At 56.0% G+C, this 6,483-nt stretch overlaps 1 long non-coding RNA gene across 1 annotated transcript; it reads left to right on the top strand.

Moving 5' to 3' along the window:
• The first annotated feature begins 657 nt into the window (after positions 1-657).
• LOC142907088 (uncharacterized) lies at positions 658-5,406 on the top strand. The gene is made up of 5 exons (XR_012930791.1): positions 658-757; positions 1,876-1,933; positions 3,207-3,365; positions 4,601-4,683; positions 5,281-5,406. It is a non-coding gene; the product is annotated as an uncharacterized LOC142907088 (long non-coding RNA).
• The last annotated feature ends 1,077 nt before the right edge of the window (positions 5,407-6,483 follow it).

Genomic DNA, 6,483 nt, shown 5'->3' with positions numbered 1-6,483 from the left:
GCCCAGTGATTAGAGGCGGAGGGTGGGTATTGTAATTATATAATCGATTGGTAATCAGTTAATGGTTATGATTAGTAACGAGTTGTAGATTAGTAATTAGCAAGCGAATGCGTTTGGGTTAAAGGGCCGTCCATAAATGACGTCCCGCACCTGGGGGGGGGGAGGGGAGGGTCAGACATTTGTGAAGATGTGTGACGTTGTGGGGGGGTGTGTTTGAGAAATATGACGTCACATCAAATCGCGCAACTTTAAATAAATACAGACAACATTTTGTACTTAATTAAACAGACTTTTTAATAAATGTTTTCTCCCACAACATCAGAGTGCAGCGTCACATTAAATACGCACTACAGTGACAATAGTTTAAAGCGATTTGAAGAAAGGTTTATATATTTTGGGTGGGGGGGGCAGAGCTTTGTGACGTCATATTTGAGGGGGGGGTCTGACTTTTTGTGACGCCGTGTGACGAGGAGGGGGAGGGGTCAAAAATCGCGTGACGTCATTTATTGACGGCCCCTAAAACCACCCCCTCCATGCGTTCGAACGCAATGGATGGCCCCTAAGAGGTGGGCGAATCGATAGCAGCATTAACAAGCGATTCCGTTGCACTGCACTTACGCAGGAATCGATCCGGACACTCGCCCCGCCCCCCCCCGTCACCAGCCGCCTATATAAAGGGCGCGGCCGCTGCCGCCTCCTTCTCTTGGTGGCAATGGCGGCGGTGGTGGTGGTGATTGTGGCGGCGTTGGTGATGGCGGTGAGTGCGAGGCGGATCTTGGTCGCGGCAATCCGCAGCAATCCGCGGCGAATTCCGTCGCTTTGGACGCGGGCGAGTCCAGCGGTGGAATCGCGGGCCCTTTGGGCGCTCGTGAAAGTTTTAAATGCCGCGTGGAAGTTGTTTGTCGCGGCGGCCGCGCGGTTGTGCGGCCCCCGTTTAGGCGTCTTTGGTTAGGCCTCCAATTACGGGACGTCGACTTTTATAACGTACGGGACTTTTGTCTAATTGTGTATCTGCTCACACACCCCCCCCTATCTATATAAAGTGTGATCTGATGTGTGTGGCACTGTCTTTGTAATAATCGCCTTTAGGCGTTGTGCTCTGGGTCTACTGGCACTGCTAGTGAGACTAGGCCAGAGAAGGCTGCTGTCTCTGGTGTAGGCCCCAATCGGTTTCCAAGACTATAGAACAATTACATTATAACAATAGTGGCATTGTTACAGACTATATAGAACATAATTACATTATTATAATGGCATTGTTAGACTGCACAAAGCATAATTACATTATAACAATGGTATTGTTACAGACTATAGAACATTCTAATTACATTATAACAATAATGGCATTGTTAGACTACATAGAACATAATTACATTATTGTGAAAGACGATGCGTATAACATGATTATCAGAGGATGTGATGTTTGCATGTTCACCATAAGAACCGCGTGGGGTTAATCTTAATCAGACTTTTGATTTCCTTGCTAAAGGTAAAATCTATTTGGTGTTTGAAACCGAAAGGTTAAAACCAATAATTTTTTTGATACTGAAAAAAAGCTATCCCATTTTTGTTTTACAATACGGCATTTGATCGCTATCCTGTGTGTGTACAATACTAATTGTTGGCTTAATCCTGAGCCTTGATCCATATCCACTGCTGGATGAAGATCAATGTGGTGGTGCCCAGCCTGCGTGTATTCTCTAACGCACGTGGTTCCTGTAACCACCGTGGTTTATCCACTGCTGGATGAAGATCGATGTCTCCACACCTGCGAGTCTAGTCTCTCATCCAAGTGGCTCCTCTCCAGGCTTTTTTGTGACATTCTCACTATATCGTGAATGTTCAATGAACGTCGTTTTATTTTTCTTTACGCAGCATCGCCATGGATTTCCAAGTCGAGACCCGGCGGTTCTCCGTTTGCAGCCACCACGTGGTGAGTCTTGCAGTACACCGTGGCTATGAGATGTTAACTACCTCGCCTGGTACTCAGGATGTCGTGGGTTCGATACCGACCCTGACGATGCCTGCTGCTGCTGTGTATTTGGGAGTCTTTCCCCTCCCACGTTTTAGAATCGACATCGCCACGTGTTTAGAATATTTGGCTCCTGCTGTAAATATCCACGTGGTGGTGGTGGTGATGATGATGATGGTATGCGACTTCTTTGAGCTATCATTTGTAATGGGGGCAGGTCGCTTCTGAAGAGCTACATAGCTCGGTTGGGTTTGCCTGGTAGAATAAAAAAATATATATTTTTTTGGTTTGTTAATTATTTGCGTACCGTGTGCTTTGCACGCCTATCGTGTCTTTTTGACCCCGTGACTACTAACCGGGACATCTGCGAGGGTTTTTTGGGGGGTAGGGGAAGAGCTTTATAGCTCATCGTATTTGTCCGCTATAAACGTTATTTAGCAACACGCGTGCACTCAAAACCAAACCATGCTCAACCAGGCTATGGGGCCCCGTGCCTTGCTGGGGTCCGTGACTTTGGTTTTCACAAGCGACCTGGCCATCGCAAACGATAGCTCGACAAAAAACGAAGCGGCTTGTTAATCGACATCATCATCGCCGCGAGGACATGTCGAGCGGCAAAAGCATCGCTGAAACGATGTGGGCGCGTGGCTTCGGGGATGAGGGTCTGGCAAGGTTTTTGTGGGCAGTTTGATGACTGAGGTGGGTCTGGGAGCCTGGGAGGTGGCGTGCAGAGGTGATGACATTTACAGATAGGGACATCTGAATCTTCGTGTCGATTTATCTCGAACATTGTTCTGATCTGCGCCGCCTCCCAGCACCAGCCCGTAAGGACGGGTGGTGGGCGACGCCCTCCCCCACAGCAACAAGCGTCTGGGTTCGACTCCACGCTCGGGCGGCCTGTGTGTGCAGTCTGTGCGTTCCCGGCGACCCGAGTTCGATTCCCGCTCACGGCCACCCCAACACCAGTGACGATTATCTGAACCGGTCCTGGGCCTCCGACTCTGCCTCGAACGAGTTACCTGGTGCGGTGTGTGTAGTAAACATCGCCACTGGGGGAGACAAAGGCGGCCGGGCGTGGTGGTGCTGGCCACCCAACCGCTGTACCACCGTGCCGGCCTTCATAGGTGCTGCACTCAAAGCCCAGGCGATACGGGGTGGGGGGAGGAGGGGTCTTTGTGGTGTGTGTGCACGCATGCGTAATCAAGCATGTGCCTGGTTTTTGTTTTCGTTGCAGGGACTGCGAGGTGTGGGTGATGTGGTGGGGGAGGTGATGGTGACCTGAATTGTGGGGGGGGGGGGGGTAGGTCCCCCCCCCCTCCTGGAGAGGCTCGCTGGCTCGGCAGGGAGCCCGTGACGGCACTGCACGTTAGGACAGCGCCTCCGTGCCTTGTGGGTAAGTTTGCCCGACGGGCTATGCGAGTTTTTTTTTATAAGTTTGTCTCTGGTTCAGAAGCTCGCGTCAGCCGCCAGTGCCCTTGCGACATAATTGTTTTAAGTTGGCGGCGAAGTTAAAATGGTTCCGTCCATTCCAATGGCGTACGCCGTCGGGGGGGGAAACTAAAATAACTTTTTATCGGTACCGAGGGCTCCCCACGAAGCCACAGAGAGTGGGCGCGGTGGCGGTGCTGCCGCTACGGTCCTACTGCGGCGAGTTTCAACGTGGTTGTGAAACCGACGGATTCGCCGCCACCGCTACGTAATGCTGCGAAAGCTCTCTCGCGCGCGGGCGTTCCTCGGACACGGCGGCGGTGGAACAGCGCCGTTGAAAACCGCCCGAGTGCGGCTGGCCAATCCGCTCCTGGCCAATCCGCTCCTGGCCAATCCGCTCCTGGCCAATCCGCTCCTGGCCAATCCGCTCCTGGCCAATCCGCTCCTGGCCAATCCGCTCCTGGCCAATCCGCTCCTGGCCAATCCGCTCCTGGCCAATCCGCTCCTGGCCAATCCGCTCCTGGCCAATCCGCTCCTGGCCAATCCGCTCCTGGCCAATCCGCTCCTGGCCAATCCGCTCCTGGCCAATCCGCTCCTGGCCAATCCGCTCCTGGCCAATCCGCTCCTGGCCAATCCGCTCCTGGCCAATCCGCTCCTGGCCAATCCGCTCCTGGCCAATCCGCTCCTGGCCAATCCGCTCCTGGCCAATCCGCTCCTGGCCAATCCGCTCCTGGCCAATCCGCTCCTGGCCAATCCGCTCCTGGCCAATCCGCTCCTGGCCAATCCGCTCCTGGCCAATCCGCTCCTGGCCAATCCGCTCCTGGCCAATCCGCTCCTGGCCAATCCGCTCCTGGCGGTGAACGTGGGGGGGGTGGGGGGGAGCCCGTGATGCCCGACAAAACGAGTAGTGGACAGAATTTCATTTCTGAAACCTATTATGGTCTGAGGCTCCCCGAAAGGCGAAACATCTCCTGCCCTAGGGGGGTTGGTGGTGCGTGTAGGGGGGTGGGGGTGGTGCAGTTGCTAGCGGTCGCGAATCATCGTCAGCCGATTGCTGGGTTCGTGGTGGAATGCGCCAACCGCCGTGCCACCGCTCGTCCGTCCGTACGCGGGGGGGGGGGGGGGGGGGGGTGGAGTTGGAGCGGTGGGTGACGACCATTGCCACGTGTTGTAACGCTCCGGGGTTTCTCCCTCTGCCAGCAGGAGGATCGCTCGGGGCCAGTCCCCACCCCCCGTCTCGTCGGCACGGCGACAGGGGAGAGCGTGGCGCTCACCCCCCCCAGGTGGGTCTGGTGGGGCTGCCCTGGGCACGTGGGTGGGAAGGGGGGGGGGGCTCATCTTCTTTGGTTCTTTCGGTAAAAGTCCACGTAGAATGAGAGTAAAATTAATAAATTGATAAAATTTAAAATAACACCGATAAAATTCTCACGACGTTTTGTGTTTTATTTTATTTAATCAATGTATTATTTTATTCTCATTCTGCGTGGTGACTTTACCGAAAGAACCGAAGAAGGTTAATCCTTGCAGTCACGAAAGCTTTGAATCGAAATAAATGTAAGGGGGGTTGTGTTGGTGGAGAGAGGGTGGGGGGGGGGGGTTGTTGGTGGAGCGTGTGCCACGAAGCAGCCAAGCGTGATGATAAACGTTGACCACACGTTGACTGCGCGTGCGCGCGTGGTGTGATGTCGTGAATATATTAGCTCTATCTGATTCTTGGCTGCGGGCACGCTCCTAGTTCAATTATAATATTGATTAGTTCGTCTGTATTTAGTTACTCTTGATGTGGTGGTGGGTTTACTTTTCGGTAAGCGCGCACACACAGGCGCGCCTGAACTCGCGACTAAATTGTGGCACGTTGTGGGTGTTTGTGCTGCTTGCAGGTGGGAGCTTGGGGGGGGGGGGGGCTGGATCTACCCATCTGTGCGGAGTTTGGAGGCGGTGGTCCGTGGGTTGGTGTTGGATGTCCTGAACGTGTCGCTATTTAATAAACAACAAAGACACTGCCAGTGGTTTGTCGGAGCTTGTGTTTATTGTTCTCTGGCGTCACGTGTTGAGGCCCCCCCCCCCACCAGGGTGCCCCCCACTTCCTACCCCCCCCCAGGGTGCCCCCCACTTCCTACCCCCCCAGGGTGCCCCCCACTTCCTACCCCCCCAGGGTGCCCCCCACTTCCTACCCCCCCGTGGCCCCCCACTTACTACCCCCCCGGGGTGCCCCCATTTCCTACCCCCCCAGTGGCCCCCCCACTTACTACACCCCCCAGGGTGCCCCCCACTTCCTACCCCCCCCCGGTGGCCCCCCACTTCACGGCGTGGTGTTGACGCACCGCTGCTGCCCCGCGTAGTGACCGCCGCTGCCCCCGCCCCCGCCTGCGAAGAGGGCCCGCAGGGTGAGGGCCGAGGCCGCGGCCACGGCCACGAGGGCCGCGCACTGCGCCGCCGACCAGGCCGCCACGCGGGCCGCCTTCGCCTCCAGCAGGCGGCGGTCGCGGGCCTCGGAGGCGCGCAGAGCGTGCTGCAGGGAGCCGCTGCGGGCCAGGTTGGCGCGCACGCGCAGCAGGGAGTCCTGGGGGGGGAGTGGGGGAGGGTGAGAGAGTGGAAAGGTCGTCTCCACTCGCTCGCCCATCCACACTCACCTGGAGGTCATCCACTCAGCCTCCCACTCGCCCTCCCATCTCCACTCGCCCATCTTCACTCGCCCTCCCACTCACCTGGAGGTCCTTCACTCAGCTTCCCACTCACCCTCCCATCTTCACTCGCCCTCCCACTCACCTGGAGGTCATCCACTCGCCCTCCCATCTTCACTCACCTGGAGGTCATCCACTCGCCCTCCCACTCACCTGGAGGTCCTTCACTCAGCTTCCCACTCACCCTCCCATCTTCACTCGCCCTCCCACTCACCTGGAGGTCATCCACTCGCCCTCCCATCTTCACTCACCTGGAGGTCATCCACTCGCCCTCCCACTCACCTGGAGGTCCTTCACTCAGCCTCCCACTCACCCATCGTCACTCGCCCTCCCATTCACCTGGAGGTCATCCACTCGGCCTCCCACTCGCCCTCCCACTCACCTGGAGGTCATCCACTC

The sequence above is a fragment of the Petromyzon marinus genome, chromosome 74, assembly GCF_048934315.1.
Source record: "Petromyzon marinus isolate PM22_M1 ecotype Great Lakes invasive population chromosome 74, UKy_Petmar_22M1.pri1.0, whole genome shotgun sequence".
Lineage (NCBI taxonomy): Eukaryota > Metazoa > Chordata > Hyperoartia > Petromyzontiformes > Petromyzontidae > Petromyzon > Petromyzon marinus.
The sequence above is the reverse complement of the archived record's forward strand: the minus strand, read 5'-3'. Positions and strand labels throughout refer to the sequence as shown.